The sequence below is a fragment of the Nyctibius grandis genome, chromosome Z (genome assembly GCF_013368605.1).
Source record: "Nyctibius grandis isolate bNycGra1 chromosome Z, bNycGra1.pri, whole genome shotgun sequence".
In the NCBI taxonomy this organism is placed as follows: Eukaryota; Metazoa; Chordata; class Aves; order Nyctibiiformes; family Nyctibiidae; genus Nyctibius; species Nyctibius grandis.
In genome coordinates, this window is record NC_090695.1 from 18,647,868 (window position 1) to 18,664,701 (window position 16,834).

The following is a 16,834-nucleotide window of genomic DNA, read 5'->3' on the forward strand; positions in this document are numbered from 1 at the left end:
AGGTTGTGATGGGAACCCAGAAAAACACCGTTGCCACTAGGAATTGGAACTGGGGTTGACTATTCAGAGTTGAGCTGAAGGTAGATGTGACCATAGCAGTTTCAGAGGTTCTGTTGGTTGTTTAAAGATGAAACTCTCATGTATTTTTCTACTTTCTAAATTTCTCAGTTGTTCATTTTTAGTATTTTTTCTATTAATTTTATCAAATGATGAAAATGGGTTATTTTGACAGCATATATACATCTGCAAAATACATTAAAAATCCTATTTGTCAGGGACTTTGAGACATTTTCGTAAAAAATCAGTGCATAATTTCAGTTCCTACAATAATTTAAATCTCTCTCATAGAGGAAACTGCCACTGAAAGAAAATCCAGGATCAAATGCAGGCTCTAAGAACACTTGCCAATACCCTTTCTAATGATATTTAAACATAATTTCGTATATTTTTCGCCTAATTAATTGCAAAATAATTTGACTTGCGTTGGAAATGAGATTTCCAAATCGCGAAAAGGTCACTTCAGACTTTCAGTTCCCTGGCTGCAAAAATCCATCACGTTTCTCTCAAAAAGGCGCCCGCCGAATGGCAGCGGGTACCCGAAGCGTATTTCCACTCGTGCGCTTGCAAGGGGCAGCGATCGCCGTCGCTTCGGTGAAGGCGCTGGTGTTTGGTTGTTGGTTCCACCGGCGGTGATTTGGCTCTTTTAGTCGCCTTGGGCACCGCCGGCTCCGCAGCTGTATCCCGCTGCCCGTGCCGGCGGTGCTCACCGGCCTTGCTGCGGAGCGGGGGGGCCCTGCGGCCCCACTCTGCCCGCCGCTTCCCGCCGCACACCCGCACCTCGTCGAGGGGGCAGCGGGGCTCCCCACCGATACCCACCGGGCCGCTGGCGGGGCCGCGCTCACCGGCCGTTCCCGCCCACGGACGCGGACCTTCCAGCGGTCAGCCGGGGCTCCGAGGCGCCCGCCCGGGCTGGTTCGACCCACCCGCGGCCTGAGCCCGAGTCTCGGTTTCAGTGGCCCGTTTCGGGACCTCAGCGTTGTACCGCGCGGCGCGCCAGCTGCGGGGCTGCGCCGCTGCGCGAGTAATTACGGCGGCGCCGGGGTCTCCCGCGGGCGGGGTGGGGGCGGGGCGCGCGCTGGGGATTCCCCCGCCGCCCCGCGCGGAACGTTCGGGATTGTTCCGTGACGTCACGGCAGAGGGGCTCCCGCCGGTGGGGGCGGGGTCGCACCCTCGGCGGCGGCCGGGAAGCCCCGCCCCGGGCTCCCGCGGCGGCTCTCGCGAGGCTTGTGCGCACAGAGCACTGCGGCGCGGAGCGGCGCCATTTTGGGAGCGAGGCGAGCGGGGTGTGTGTGTGGTGTGCGTGCGCGCGCGGCGGGTGTGCGCGTGCGGCGCTCTCGCGCCCGTGGCACCTGCGGCTCGGGCCCGGGGCACATACACCCCCTGTCGGGGCGGTCTGGCGGCGGCGGGCCGGGGCAGGAGGCGCGGGGCGGCCGCGGCAGGGGCTGGCGTGCGGGGTGCCGGGCCGCCCCGTTCCCTCCCCCGCCGCGCGGCCAGGCACGCCCTCGGGGTGGGCAGGGGGAGCCGTCCCCGGGCCCCCGGCGGGGCGCGCAGCGGCCACGGCGGCTGCGCGGGGGCGGTGCGGACCCCCGGACGGCCAGGGCGAGCACCCGGCGGAGCCATTACCCATGCCCCGCCGCGGCGCCGCGACTAAAGGCGGGTGGTGGCCGGGGAGCGGGGGCCCTGCGCGCGCACACCTGGCAGGCGGGCGGCCCCGCAGCGGCGAGGCTTCCCCCGGGGCTCGCTGGGGATTCCCCCGGCGGCTGCCGCGGCTCCCCCGCTCTCGCTTTGTGCTTCCGCTCGGTGTCCCTGGCCGCCGTCGGCGCCTCCCTCCCGGGTGCTTTCTGCAGACCTGATCATATTTCCCAATAAAATGAGAAATGCCCCTTTCCTTCTTTCTTTCTTTCTTCTCTCCCCCGCCAATTTTTTCTTTTTTTTTTTTTCTTATTTTTTTTAGTATCTCGGTAATAAGAGGCAGGATAACGTTTTCGCTGAGAGGCTGCCTTCTCTGATAAACACGTCTGCTGCTTTCTCCGGGGTGTGAGTGAAGGTTTAGCCGAGGCTTCTGTACCCGGCTTCGGCTCCCCGATTGCACGTGTGTTTGCTTTTTAAGACTCAGGTTTATGTGTTTGTCTAACGTCAGTTCAGATTTCAAAAGGGAGAACTGATTGTTCTGATGCTTTTTACCCAGGCAGTTCGGATTACGGAGAGAGCCCTGGATGTTCGAAGCCTTCTGCTGATAGGGAGGAAGAAAGGTGGAAACCGACCTGCGGCAGTTGCTTCTCGTGAAAGGGGAGAAATACTGGACACTGTTTTGGGATTATTTGTCCAAGTGGTTCATCCTGAAAACGCTTCTGAAACAGTCAGTGGGCATCGGAAGTGAACTGGAAGTTTGAACTCGTGAGATTCTTCTTTCTAGCAGCGCTAAGCAGCTCACCCTTGGATGCTTTTGTCCACATGGCATGGATACGTGGCTAAGTTTATCAAGTTCTGAATACTTCAGCTGCCAAAATAAAGTGTTCTCTTGCTTTTAGGTAGTTTTTTCTTTTATGCAGCCTTCTGTCTGAGTCGTAGGCATAACCAGTTTTGTTAACTGGCTCCAGGTTAAGTGCAGCCTGAGTCACTGTGTAGACATTGCTGAAAAGTTTCATGGCAGATATTTTTCCCCTTATTTTTTAGATTTTCTGACACAGCCTTCTGTCATTTTACAGTGAGCCCTATTTTCTAAATGAAGAATCTAATAGGTGTTTGTTTATCATTTTTTATTTTATATTTTATTTAACATTTTTGTTGAAAAATGTTGCCAATAAGCAGTATGGAGGTATCCAGATAGCTGTCGTTTACAAAGGCCTCTGTTATCCGAAGCTAGGAAATGTTCCACAGTTCAGATGTGAAATTTGGATTTTTGGCTTCGCAGTTTGTGGTGTAAAAAGTGTATTTATTTCACCTGGAGCTGATGCTTCTTATAGTGATATGTACATGGAATAGACAAGAAGCTGTCAGAGGAAAAAAAAAGCTTTTTAAGACAGAGAGTTTGCAAATTTTGGAAATAGCCTTGTGGAATCTGTAAGCAAGAAGGATGGGCAGCTGATTGCTGTGAGGTCGAATCTATGTCAAACAGCTACGAATGTAGTATCAACAAGAACTCGGGATATTATCTCAAGGAAAACAAACTGGAAAAACATAAATCACGCAGCACTAACACCTTGTGCGGTCGTCTTGAATTAGGTAAGTGTTGTAGAGTTCATAAACCAATTTACACCGGAATAAATATTTTATCAGTAGAAGGGTTAAACCAGTAACGTTTATTGCCTAGAGGCTAATGTTTCTTTTGAGAACGTTGAAATGAGCTTGCAGAATCTAATTTTTACTTGCTTTTTAATAATTAATGGAAGAATTCTTTAAGAATTTGAAGAATACATGTACAAGGAGAAATGTGTAGGTAGGAGTGTGATTTTTCTGGGAGATTAAAAAACAGGTACATCTAGACTGAATCAGTAGATGACTTAGCCTTCACATTAATACTGTAATCTTGACAATGAGCTGTTATACTTATTGAACAAGTCTGCTGGATGGCTTGCACATCTCAGTCTTTTCATTTGTATTAGATGTTTTTGCAGCATGAAGGTACTAATAATGGAGTGTGTTTTTTGGGTTTTTTTTTGTTTAATTCCCTTTCGCTGTTCATTGTCACTTATGGAAGCCAGATATTTTTTAGCAAAAATTAGTTTACTGCCTATGCAAACTCACTTTTTCATGTGTTGATATTTTAAGGTTGGGTTCAGAGTGATTTCCTGTTCTGTAATGGGAATGAATGAATCTGACTGTTCTACAAGTATAACACTACAAAAAACCTCCACCTTTTTGGAAGGATTCAAAACAAAATCTACTGGTGAACTAATTAATTTTACGTGTTATTTTTACATGTGTTGCTGTCCCCTTCCTCCCATGGTGGTTAAATGTTTCTGAAGATAGATATAGTTTAAATGTTGAAATTAATATGCTTGCAATAATTTTCTTGCAGGTTTGCATTCAGATGAACTGCTACTGCCTCAAAGAAAATTAAGATGGACAGAACAACTTAATTCAAAAGTCAGTGTTTTTTACTTAAGTACTCTCCCCCCTGCCTCACCTTGATTATTCATAACGCTTTAAATAATTAAAGCATTACTGGGTAGACTGTAAACTGAGTGTCTGGTAAAGGTGACACATTTACTTTAGTCGCCACCTTTTAAAAAATTTTTCAGAGCTTCTTCAATACTGAAATATTAGTGAGCTAATGGAAAAATAAGATTTTTTTCTAAGGGCAATGCAGAGATGTTTGGGAAGGTGGCTTGGGTTAAGGCCTTGTAGAAAAAGTAAAGTTAAGCATGTGAAACTGTATCTCAAGATTACTCCAGTGTTTTTTTCCCCTTGGAACTTGTTATTTGGACCACAAATGAAAGACTTGCATCTAAATGTTTTTAAATTCTCGGGCTCACTGAACTGTTCTGTGTGTTGTCTTGTCAGTATCTAAAAGTTGATCTAGCTTCAGTATTTTGCTTTCTTTGGATGGCCTTGCTGTTTTGTTATTTTAACTTATATTTAGTTTTGTTGTTTTGAAAACATGAAAACTGTGGAACATGAATAGGAGTTTCTGTTTCTGTAATCTGTTGTGACTGTGGCTTGTAGCTCTTCTACATCGAGTCTCAGCATGGCTGGGGATTGAATGAACTGAGCCACATGTGAAGGAACCAAACCAACAGAGAAAAATGATCTTCCTCGTTCTTTTAGTCGGACTAATCTGTATTTTATTTGAAAGCATGTGGTAAATGGAAAGAGTTCAGGCATGAGTGGCCATTTAATTTAATTTTTCCCTGTTGTATGGTCATAAACAATAGTAATACAAGTACTTGCTTCTTTACTCATAGAAAAAGTGATGTCTCTTTTTTCAAGCTATTAATTTTTAGTGCTGTGAGATACTTCTACCTCTTGGCAAGAGGCTGTCACTGAAATCAAGGAGCTGCATCCCCCATTTACTATTTTGGGTGACATTCTTTATCTGGACTCTTCCCTCTGGATGTTTTGAAGAGTTTGCTTTTTAGCTTCGTTAAATTAACTCTGTCTTTACATCTCTCTGCTGGAAGGGTAATTATTTTTTTCTCTTCACCGTGTTTGCACTTGGAAGTGCAGTTGTTCTTATTTGTATGCATATGTATTTGACAAGGATTCAGGCGTGTTTTACAGCTGTGCCCTTGTACCCTAAGCAAAATTAATACTTGGGTGAAGCCTACTGAGGAGAAAATGCCTAGCATGCTGGTCCACTTTAAATCCTTCTTTAGGTTTTTATTTGTATAGTACTGACAGTCTGTTAAGTGATCTGCAGACGACTTTGAAGATAAGGTCCTTGCCCCCAAGAGCTTATACTCTAAGTCTTGATGTAAACATAGCTTTTGTACTGGAATAACTGTCAGCAGCTTGGCTCTTTTACTGATGTGTTTATTCTGGTAGAATCCTAAAATGGGTGCATTTGTATTGAGAAATTGTCTTGAATGGTGTAGGCTGCTCTGCTGTGTGAAAACACTGTTGGTGGAAGCTTGTAAGAGTAAGCAGAGTTTAAACTTGCAGCAAACCTTAAGCGGAATTACATCTCTAAAATGATATAGGGAAATTGTGTAGATATTTAGCTTTGTTAGTACTTCACAAGTTAATGGACTTTATGCTCCTTTTTTTCCTCCATTCTAATGAGATTATTCTTTTTAAAATGTGTGGATAAAACTGACAGCGATAGTTCATCAATACTTCTGCGAAGTTGCTTTTATTTATTTTTTTTGTACTAGAAGTAAATTCTGTCCTGCAAGGAGAACTATTTGCAGACCGTATTATAAACAAACTTGAATGAGACTTGGCATGCTTTTTGTTTTGTTTTGTTTTGTTTTTTACTGTGTGTGTTTGAGCAGTAGTGTTACACAGTAACTGATGATAGTGCCCTATGTGATGCTATCAACTCTTCACAATCACCTCCTTTCATATTTTGGGTAAACATAGACAGGGAAACAGCTGAAATACACAGAATTGTTTTTCTGTTTTATATGCTCAGGATATGTCAAAACCACTACCTTTTTCAGCTGCATTTTCTTCAGATCCTTGTGAAGACTCCAAAGTGCAAAGGAATTCCTGGTGATCTTGTTACATAACATATGCTGAACGAGGTGGTGATGTTATTGCACTAACACTTCAGCTTTTGGACTTCAAACCTTGCAAAGGGCAAGAGATCAGTGTTTATTTAGCTTTCCGCTAAATGGTACTGCAAGTGTGTAGGGTTTCAAGCAGAAGGAACCTGGTTGTAGTTTACCTTCAGATATGAAGTTATTCTGTGTTACAAAATAGTTTGTGTTTTTTAATTTATGTTTTGGTACAGTGCAAGAAGAAAAAAATTTTTTTGTTAGAAGTGATGATTGAGATATTTGAAGCTCTCTTATTAACTTTGGCTGTTTCTAAAACATTTCCTAAAAGATGTTTTGATTGTTGTGACATTAATATTTGATTCACAGAAGTGATGTAAACCCTGCTGCTTGTAAACCATATCTATATACAGAAAGGGGACCATACGATAAAGGGCAATGGTTGGGATTTTTAGAAATCAGTGTCCCCCCAAGTCTGCCAACATTCTAGATCCTTCTGCAAAACAGTGTACTTTAGTTGATTCATCCTCACATAAGGAACTTGAGCCCTAAGTAGAAAAGAAGGTGAGTTTTCCTTAGTTTTTTTTGTTTGTTTTTTTTTTTCTAAGTCACTGTAAAGCTAGGTTTTAGGGCTGTGGCTGTACTAGAGAATGTGTTGGCTTTGAATGGTTAAAAAATTGACCATTACAATTTGACTCCATACACTTCTCATAGCTAGGCATGTCAAAACTTTTGGAGGTGTTCAGATTTAACAGAAGACTTCGCTCCTTCCTCGGTGTTCTGCAGGAAGCCTTAGTTCTTATACTTCTTTTTAAAAGATGAGGCAAGAAGGTAAATTTAAAAAATGTATGGATGTTTTGTTTTATTATTTGTTATTGTCCAGTGCTAGAATACTCATCAGAACAGGTCTGTATTGGATGGTGTGGACAGCGACACTAAAACTGGAGATTTTAGTTGCTCTGCAGTAACACAGTTGAGAAAGAAGAGGCTTCCGCTGAATTGTTCAGAACTTTTTGATGTCTGTTGAACCAGTGGGAGAGAAGACCTTTAAAAGTTCAGCTCCCTTTCCTTTTGTTGGAGGTGTGAGTCTCTTGACAATACATTTTAGAGAACCAAAGAACTTGAGAGAATTACCATACCCCAGCTTAACCTTGTTTGTAAATTTTATGTCTGTAAACCATCTTCTACATTGAAATGTAGCAGGGGAGTGACATGCATACTTTCCCTTCAAAGTGTTAAAAAGTTGATTGTAAATGTTTAAGCTTATTCTGTTGTTGTGGCTGTGCATTTGCATGGAGAGAAAAGAAGGGAAATAAATAATCTTTAGTTCAAGTAGTTGTCATGCTTTTGCAGCAATTTGTGGTCAGCAGGAATGCTTCTGTTTTCAAAAACTCTATGAAGCTTGTGTTAGGGTTTGAGTATTATTTTCTGTTTTATTAACGTGCAAATTTTGGATTGCAAATTAACTTGAAATTAGCTTATTTTGCTTTGTTCAAACTAAATGAACAATGGAGTAAGGAAGGTCTCTAATAAGCTGTGTCTTTAAAAGAGGAATGAAAATTGAGACATATAGGGTTTAAACAGAAGTGTTTAAAACTTACACTTACCAACTTCAAATTAACACTGTTGATTAGAGATAACAGGGAAGGATCTGTTATCACAAGAAATTTTTTGTTTAAAAGATGATGTGTTTTGTGGCAGAAGGAAAAACTTAATGGAGTGGGTTATTTTAAAGGCCTGCTTAGTTTGAGAAAAATCGTGAATGTGTTTGTTTATGAAAAAGAGAGGCTGTGTAGTCTGATGACTGGGACTTGTGCATATAGTTTCCTTGCCTAATTCAGAGCAAAACTTTGTTGTTTTTCTATGGCTGATGCTAAGTAGTTGAAATAAACATTTGAAGCTGGCCCAAGATGGGAGAACTGAAGGGTCAGTTTATTCTGCAGCTTGGTTATTCCAGAGTTGCTCTGTTTTAGTGAGAACTTTGCCTGCTACTGATGCTTCTTCAGGGGAAAAAAATTACCTTCGCAAATAGCTTTCTGTTTTTGCTGTCATGAAATGCAGTACAGTTGGTGTTTGGCATATCTCTGATACTAAACGTTCAGTTTTAATTCCCTTGTAGAAAATTATGTGCCTCCTTTCCATTCTTGTTAGATGGTCACTCTTTTCTAAGATGTCAACCAGACTTGCTTATTAGACCCCTCTGAAATTCATATGTACGCTTCATTTGTCTTCCTGACTTAATAAGGATTTGATATACTTGCTGTAGCTCATTACCAAGGAAGCAAAGCAGCAGCAACAAACTTGAGACACTGAATAATATATAATCTTTAATTTTTTTACTGTCTTAGCAACACTATAGTATACTTAACTTCTGATGGCTTACAACCTTCTTTGACCCGATTTATAAATATTATACTAAAAATTATGGTGACAAGGTGAGGGTGGGTTGTCAAACAAGTGTGTAGCTGAGAGGTGTAGTTAAGTTCCTACATGTAGTTTGTGGTGTGCTGTACTTATGGTAATAATCTGTGAGGCATTAGGTAAAAGATCATAGGTACGTGCCCCTTAGATATGCGTACATGCTAATTTTAAACTTTCCTGAAAACTATGAATGTGCATATATCCATGTGTGTTTAACATTTGTTCTGTTCATGAGTTTGTCTGTGCAAACCCATACACTGAATTTCTAAACTGATCTTCAAGGAACATCAAGAAATTTGAATTCATATCTCCCTTCTAACTTTGGGAATTCATGGCTTGAAGCTTCCTTATTTTTTTCCCTGTTGATAACTTTGCGATTCCACTCACAAGCTTCAGGTATTCCTAGCTATTTCAGTTTATATTGCCTTTTATTTTAATCCTCTTCTGACAATCTCTGAAATTCCTGGTGTCACAGAAACTGCTTCCTGTAAAGTAATACAGGCTATCCGCATAGCATGGGAAGTATAGAAGCTGAAAAAGTGGAACTATTTTTCCTTGTCTCTTGCTTCTGGTGAGATAGGTTCAGCAGTCAGGGATTTTTTTTCTATTTTTTAGCATTGTTTTAAAATTTTTCTTATAAAATTTTGGTCAGCTCCATTTAAATTGGATATCTTTATTAATATGGTAAATCGATAAGATGGCCAAAAGCATACAATCTTTTATTAAATTAAGTTTTTAGATAGTAGGTGTTTTGGCTATTTTACTATTATACTGACCAGCCTTTTCTTTATTATAGCGATGTCACCATTTTTATCTGTTTCTTCGTGCTAGGACATGATGAAAAAGCAAAGCTGTTTTTATTTATTCTGATAGTTCAGACAAATAGTGTTACCAAATGTATCTCGCTAACAGTAATGAAACCTATCTTAAATATTGAAGACAGTTTTCTGGGCTAGGGAAATATTTTTTATTTTGTACACTTGGAGAGACCTCCTTGAAGTTGGAGCTTTTCAATACCAGTGGGACTGTCTTTCCTCTGCCAGCTAAATACAGGTTAGGCAAGTTGAACAACATGCCCTTAAAGTTGGGTGGGGATGATCTCTGATCTCATGCCCTTGTCATCTTAAAGTTCTGTGCTTTTTTTCTCCACCTTCCGTCGAGAACGGATCAGATTAGGGAACACTTAAATAACATATATGCAGACCCATGGAGCTTGACAGCATGCTGCGATGAGTGCAGAGGGAGCCGGCTGATGTCATTGCAAGGCCGTTCCTTATTGAGCGGTCTCACGGTCATTGGGAGAGGCTCTTGAGTACTAGAAGAGAGCAAATGTCAATCCTATCATCAAGAAGGGTAAGAAGGAGCATCCAGGGAGCTAAAGACTGGTCAGCCTCACTTCAGTGTGTGAGAAGATGATAGTGCAAATAATTCTGGAAACTCTTCCCAAACACATGAAGGACAGGAAGGTGAGTGGGAGCAGTCAGGATGGCTTTATGAAGGGGAATCATGCTTAACCAAGATAATAGCCTCTACAATGAGGTGACTAGCTTGGTAGATGAACAGAGAGCAATGGATGTTGTTTATCTTAACTTCAGTAAGGTTTTTGGCATTGTCTTCCATGGCATCCTCATAGAGAAGCTGATAAACTATGTGTAGAGACGTGGATGATGAGGTGTATCAAAAACTGGCTGAATGGTCAGGCCCAGCTTGTCAGGGTTGTGATCAGTGGCACAAAGGGCATTTGGAGGAAGCCATTATTGTACCTCAGGGTTCAATACTGGAGCCCATACTATTTAACATCTTCATTGAAGTCCTGGACAGTGGGGCAGAGTTTACCCTCAGCAAGTTTGCAGATGATACAAAATGCGGAGGAGTGGCTGATACAGTAGATGTTTGTGCTGCCATTCAGAGGAACCTGGACAAGATGGAGAACTGGACAGAGGATCCTCATGAAGTTCAACAAAGGGAAAATGTGAACTCATGCCTCTGGGGAGTAGTAGCTGTATATGCCGGTACATGGTGGGGTCTGACTAGCTGGTAAGCAGTTCTGCAGAGAAGAACCTGGACAATAAGCCAACCATGAGCCAGCAATGCATCCTCATAACAAATAAGGCCAACTTCTCCCTGGGCTACATTAGGAAGATCGTTGCCAGCAAATCGAGAGGAGTTCATCTTTCTCCTCTACTCAGCCCTGGTGAGCGCACATGTGGAGCGCTGTGTCCCGTTATAGGCTCCTTGGCACAAGAAAGATACAGACTTAGTGGAGCGAGTTCAGCAACGGACCATGAAGGTGATTAAGGGACTGGAGCATCTTTCCTATGGGGAGAGGCTGATACTCTTTTTGATCTTCTGAGGAAGCATGAGTTGGTCCTCAGTCTTTCAGAACACTCTCTGGATGTTAGGTTTTAATTTTTCAGAAGACACTTCCCGCATTTAAAATTAGTAAGTCATCAAACTCATATTTTTCTCATTTAAAATTCAGTGAAGGTGAAAATGATGAGGGAGACTTTATCTTTGTTAGTGCTATTGATGGGACTACAGGCTGTTGGGACAGGAGTAGACAGTATGCCCTCAGAAGCATGTTACAAGGTAGCAGTGCTTCATTACAAGGTGGTGCTTGAAGTTCATAGCCCTGCCTGTGATAAATTGAAGAGTTGTGTTGTTGAGACATTCCTCCTATTATCTGCAATGTGTGTGGACATGGGAAAATAAAAGGATTACATATTTTTACACTTTACAACAATTTTGCAACTCATAAGAATAGTGTTTATAGTTAAATATATTAAAAATGTGATACTAAATGCATTTCCTCTAGTTAGAACTACTTAAACCAAATAATGAAAATAGTCTCAAAAAATCCTGGCAGTTAAATGTGAATGCCTGTTGCCTTCTGTGCCATAATCCTTTCAGGATTCTGTACTTTAATAATCAGGCTCTTTTTTTTCTTGTTTGACCTGATTATAGAAAACAAAACATGAAACTAAAATTCAGAATGCTTTGATTACATCTGCTTGCTGTGCTCTCTGCCCTTGCAGCATCCCAGAAGATTGTTTCTTCCACGCCCCCATCTGAGGGCTCTCATGTGCTCTTATGCAGCCAGTGCAGAGATTCCCTTGAGATGAATTCTCATGGGAGTCACTGTTCTAACTCCTGAAGAGTATTGTGCACTTCCAGAGATGCTATGTGGCTGTTTTTAGTGTTGTGTAAATAGACAAACAGAGAGAGGGGGGGCGTTTCTAATGCTGGAAAGATTTGATGAATGGAAGTGAAGCTGGAAGAAATTCTGGATGAAGGATCTTTTTTATAAGGGAGCAGGAGTGATCACTTAAATTATTTTTTGTGTAACCAGTTTATTTCACACCTCAGTAGCCTTTGTTTTCGTGATGATGTAAGGCCAGGTTGAAGACATCTGTGAAGAAAATGACTACTGTTTGACTGTGTTAGCAGGAGCAGTGCTGGAGACGTGAATTTCTAGTATATGAAGGAAGTCAGGTTAGATTGTCAGTGTTCTAGTATTTGAGTTGGAGACTTGGTGGCATTTTTTTTTTTATTTTAAAGCTTTGTCAGGTCTTAATTGTTTCCAGCATTTTATGGATGCCTGACATGGGGAAAAAAAAAGTCTAGGTCTGTGTTCTTGCTTCCTGGTTTAGTGCTGCAGCTGAGTGAGTTAATAAGTGCACCTGATTCTGTTTGTAGTGACTGTACAGTTACACTGTCTGTAATGAGTCTGGTATGTGACTGCACTGTATTCCCATTGTTGATGTGCTACACAGAGGTACAAGCTGGCCTAACAGATGCTTGCTAGGGTTCTGCACTATGCTTAGCCTGCAATGCTCTCACACTTCACTAGTGCCATGTATTGCCAGTCTGCCTGTTTGAAATCTTTTAGGAGCGAAGGAGGGTGAAATCTGTAACTGACATCATTGTGGTGGCAGGAGTCCCTAATTTAGGACAAATGGTATGAGAATGAGCAAGCATCCTCGCCCCCACGGTGAACATAGAGGGGAAAAAAAGAGATTTTTAAAAAAAATATTTCTACTGCAAGAAATTACACAAATTTTATTAAAATGTGAGAAATGGTGTTTGTTAAACCTGAGAAGTATTCCATAACACTGTTTTGGATATTATGTTCAACTGGATCCCCTTGATCTATGTATTTTATGCCCCTGTTTTATGTGCTATATATGGAGGTTTTTAGCTTACAAACAAGCTTTGCAAACAACACTTAAATTTTAGTCGTTTTGGCCTTTCCATATTTTGTCCCAGTAATAGTGAATTAAAGGTTGCAGGTAAGGTGAAAATTGTCATATAAGATGAAGCTTGAAGAAGCACTTTGCTAAAGTAATCTGAAAGTAAGTTCCTAGAATCATAGAATGGTTTGGGTTGGAAGGGACCTTAAAGATCATCTAGTTCCAACCCCCCTGCCATGGGCAAGGACACCTTCCACTAGACCAGGTTGCTCAAAGCCCCATTCAGCCTGGCCTTAAACACTGCCAGGGAGGGGGCAGCCACAACTTCTCTGGGCAACCTGTTCCACTGTCTCACCACCCTCACAGGAAAGAATTTCTTCCTAATATCTGATATAACTCAACCCTCTTTCAGTTTAAAACCGTTCCCCCTCGTCCTATCACTACTTGCCCTTGTAAAAAGTTCCTCTCCAGCTTTCCTGTAGGCCCTTCAGGTACTGGAAGGCTTCTAGAAGGTCTCCCTGGAGCTTAATTAATTAAGTTAATCGAAAGTTCATAAATACAGGGTGTTTTCTGCTCTTGCAGCTTATTGAATTCTGTGTTATTGCCAGAAAAAAAAAATTGATTTATACTTTGGTTGTAGTGGGTGGTCTTCATTCTTAAAAAGTTTATTTTTAAACACTATATTGATTTCAGGTAGCAGGGGAGAGAGGGGAAAAAACTTGCTGGGGATTCTCATACGGTTACCACATAAGATGAGAAAAATGGATTAATTATCACAATGTTATTTTTGTGTACATGCATTGTGCTACACATTAAACCTCTTTAGTTACAATTATTAGTTTCTGACTTAGAAGCATAATAGGAATTGACAGGTTCGAATATTTGTCTTAAGTGTTAAAGTTGTTCCAGGATCTTGTGCTTCTGATCTTCAGGACTGTGTGTCCAGCCAAAATCTATGGTTTGTATCTTTTTGTGATTCTTACAGTGCTTTGGATTAAGACATCTCTTTTCTTGGTGGAATTTACTCCTTCAGATGTTTATAACATTTAAACAACTGTTTAAATACATCTTAGGTCCTCATTTTGTGAGGCAAAGCAAGCCAAGTAGTTTTCTTAGACTTTGCTTGTCCCTGATCACTGAAATAGTTCTATTAGTGCACCAAGTAAAATTTTAAATTTCTGTACTGTTATTCTAAGTCTGATTTTACTTGTGTCTTTTTCTGTGATGATTTAAAAAAGAAAAATGTAGTAGTGCTGGGAAAATTGTACTGTTTAATATTTGTTTTCTTAACAATATGGTAAGCACAAGCTAAACTAATGATAGTTATTTTAGTTCCATTTTTTTTGTTATTTTTGCAGAGTTTTGGGAGTTGACTCTAGATGGTTTTTCTTAGCCTTTTCACACAAGTCTTGGCTCCTGATTCATGCAGTGGATTTCTACTGCCCTTTTCTGCACGTTACTTTTTCTAAAACAGAGGCAGTATATTAAATTTTCCCAAATTTTCTTCAGATAACACAAATAAGTTCATTTAAAAAGTAGTGTTTCCAGCTGCTTAAAACCAGTGAAAATAGTTTCTGTCACAAAAGGACCTTGTTGACTCAACCAAAAAAAAAACCAGCCCAACATTTTTTCAACGTTGGTTAAACATACTTAGTGCAGTGTTCTTATTCCAGCTGCTAATGTGGCTCAAAGCAGATGACTGAGTTATATTTATACAGATCTCTTCACTGTACATCGTTTGGAACCAGCTGTTCATTATTCCTTGGCATTTACTGCCTTATTATTGAAGATTATACTTCACACAACTATAGAATTAAATTTTATATGATTGAATATTAGAATAATTATTGCATGTTACCTGAAACAAAATGCTTTAGAGACTTCTCTCAGATCCCCCCAAGATGTAAGATTGCAGAACAGGGCTTTTTCTTTGCTGAAAGTTTTCTACTATCCACAATACAGCAAAACCATAAATTTTATCTGAATTTATGGGCTATGGAAGACTTTCTTTTCTATAGTCACGTTGCAGTACTTGAATCGGACACCAGCAGCTATTGCTGAGATGAGACTGACTATTTAAAGGCATTTGAGTGTTAACAGTATGAGGATAGGAGTATTTCAGTATCTTTTTCTTCCCTTTCTAGAATTGTGCAGCTCAGCTTTGGTGAAAGACAACCTGAGCCAAGTTAGCTTTTATGGCACTTTGGTTAAAGAATGGCATATATATTTTGAGTTTGTGATGCTAGGGAGCGGTGACTTGAGTCGGCAGCAGTGGTGGCAGCGATAGCGACTGAGGTGAGTGTGGGCGAGGGTGAGATCGGGCTGTACCGGGCGGGTTCCGTACTCAGGGCCACCCGAGCAGCAGCCCCTGAGTCCCGTCCTAGGAGAGGAGGGGGCGTAGCCGGAGGCACCGTGGGAGATTTGAAGAGCCCCTGGGGAGCGCGAGCGACCTGGAGCGTGCAAACAGGGGCGTGGCAGTTTGCACAGCAGTTCTCGCAGGCAGGGCGGGCGAGCAGGGTAGGCGGGCAGGCAGGTATGGTTTCCACTCGGCGGGGCCCTAAGTCCCTTGCGGGTGCCAGAAAAGACATGGCAACCCAAACGGACCTGCCACGGAAGCATGCGGAGGTGCAGGTGGCAGGCTGCAGGGAGTGCCAGAGCCTGGCCCTGGCACTCGAGGGTAACGGAGACCTCACCTGTGTGAGGTGCAAACAGGTCGACGACCTGATCTCCTTGGTGGCCCAACTCAAGGAAGAGGTGGAAAGGTTAAGGAGTACAAGAGCATCCCAGGAAGAGGATGGCGGGCAGTGATGTTCCCTGCCTGTCCTGGGGAAAATGGACGGGCCTAATGCTCCCCGGGTAGTGGAGGATCCTCTTCCTCCTCCACAAGGAGCAGGAGGAGACCTAGCGGATGGGGGGGGAATGGAGGCAGGTCCCTGCTCGGGGTGGCAGGCGAATCCCATCCCGACCTTCCTCCCCTCTGCACGTCCCCCTGCAGAATAGGTATGAGGTGCTGGAGCCTGAGCATCTTCCTGAGTGTCAGGAAGATACAAATCTAGGTGAAAGATCCTCTACGGGGCTACGTCAACAGAAGCAACCAAGTAAGAGGGTTGCAACCAGCTCCAAAAAGGAGAAAAGAAAAGTAATTGTTATAGGCGACTCCCTGCTAAGGGGAACGGACGGCCCCATATGCAGGCCAGACCCGACTCACAGGGAAGTCTGCTGCCTCCCAGGGGCACGGGTAAGGGATGTTGCCAGGAGGATTCCTCAACTGGTGAGGCCCCTCTGACTACTACCCACTATTAGTATTCCAGGTGGGTAGGGATGAGATTGAAGAGAGAAGTCCCAGGGCAATCAAAAGGGACTTCAGGGCCCTGGGGCATTTGGTAAAGGGGGTAGGTGCGCAGGTGATATACTCTTCAATTCCTTTGGTATTTGGTGAAAATAGGGAAAAGACTATGAAAGTACAACAGATTAATATGTGGCTAAGAGACTGGTGCTGGAGGTGGGATTTTGGGTTTGTTGACCACGGGGCGGCTTTCATGACACCGGGCCTGCTTATGCCGGATGGGGAACAGCTGAATCAGAAGGGGAAAAGGGTTATGGCCCAGAAGTTGGCAGGGCTGATCAAGAGGTCTTTAAACTAGGTTCGATGGGGGAGGGGGATAAGACCAGGGCAGCCACAAATGAACCTAGGGGTGACAGGCCTGCGTCGGGGGCAAGGCCGCTAGCCCAGCTGAAGTGCATTTACACCAATGCACGCAGTATGGGCAACAAACAGGAAGAGCTAGAGGCCACTGTACAGCAGGAAGGTTATGATGTGGTTGCCATCACAGAAACGTGGTGGGATGACTCTCATGACTGGAGTGCAACTATGGATGGCTATAAGCTCTTTAAGAGGGATGGGCGAAGCAGGAGAGGCAGTGGGGTAGCGCTGTATGTTAGGGAGTGCTTGGACTGTGTTGAAATTGAGGAAGATGGTGAGGATGACAAGGTTGAATGTTT

The 16,834-nt window shown here is 42.7% G+C and overlaps 1 protein-coding gene across 3 annotated transcripts in view; it reads left to right on the forward strand.

The window, feature by feature from the left end:
* Positions 1–1,307: 1,307 nt before the first annotated feature.
* GPBP1 (GC-rich promoter binding protein 1) overlaps positions 1,308–16,834 on the forward strand; it is a 42,071-nt gene continuing 26,544 nt past the window's right edge. Inside the window, exons 1-3 of one of the 3 annotated variants that reach the window (XM_068423389.1) lie at positions 1,308–1,343; positions 2,249–3,285; positions 4,082–4,149. The gene's annotated coding sequence lies outside the window, so the exon portion shown is untranslated. Of the gene's footprint in view, positions 1,346–2,017; positions 2,153–2,248; positions 3,286–4,081; positions 4,150–16,834 lie in introns of those variants that run through there. The other 2 variants (XM_068423392.1, XM_068423390.1) reach the window with 2 other exon arrangements.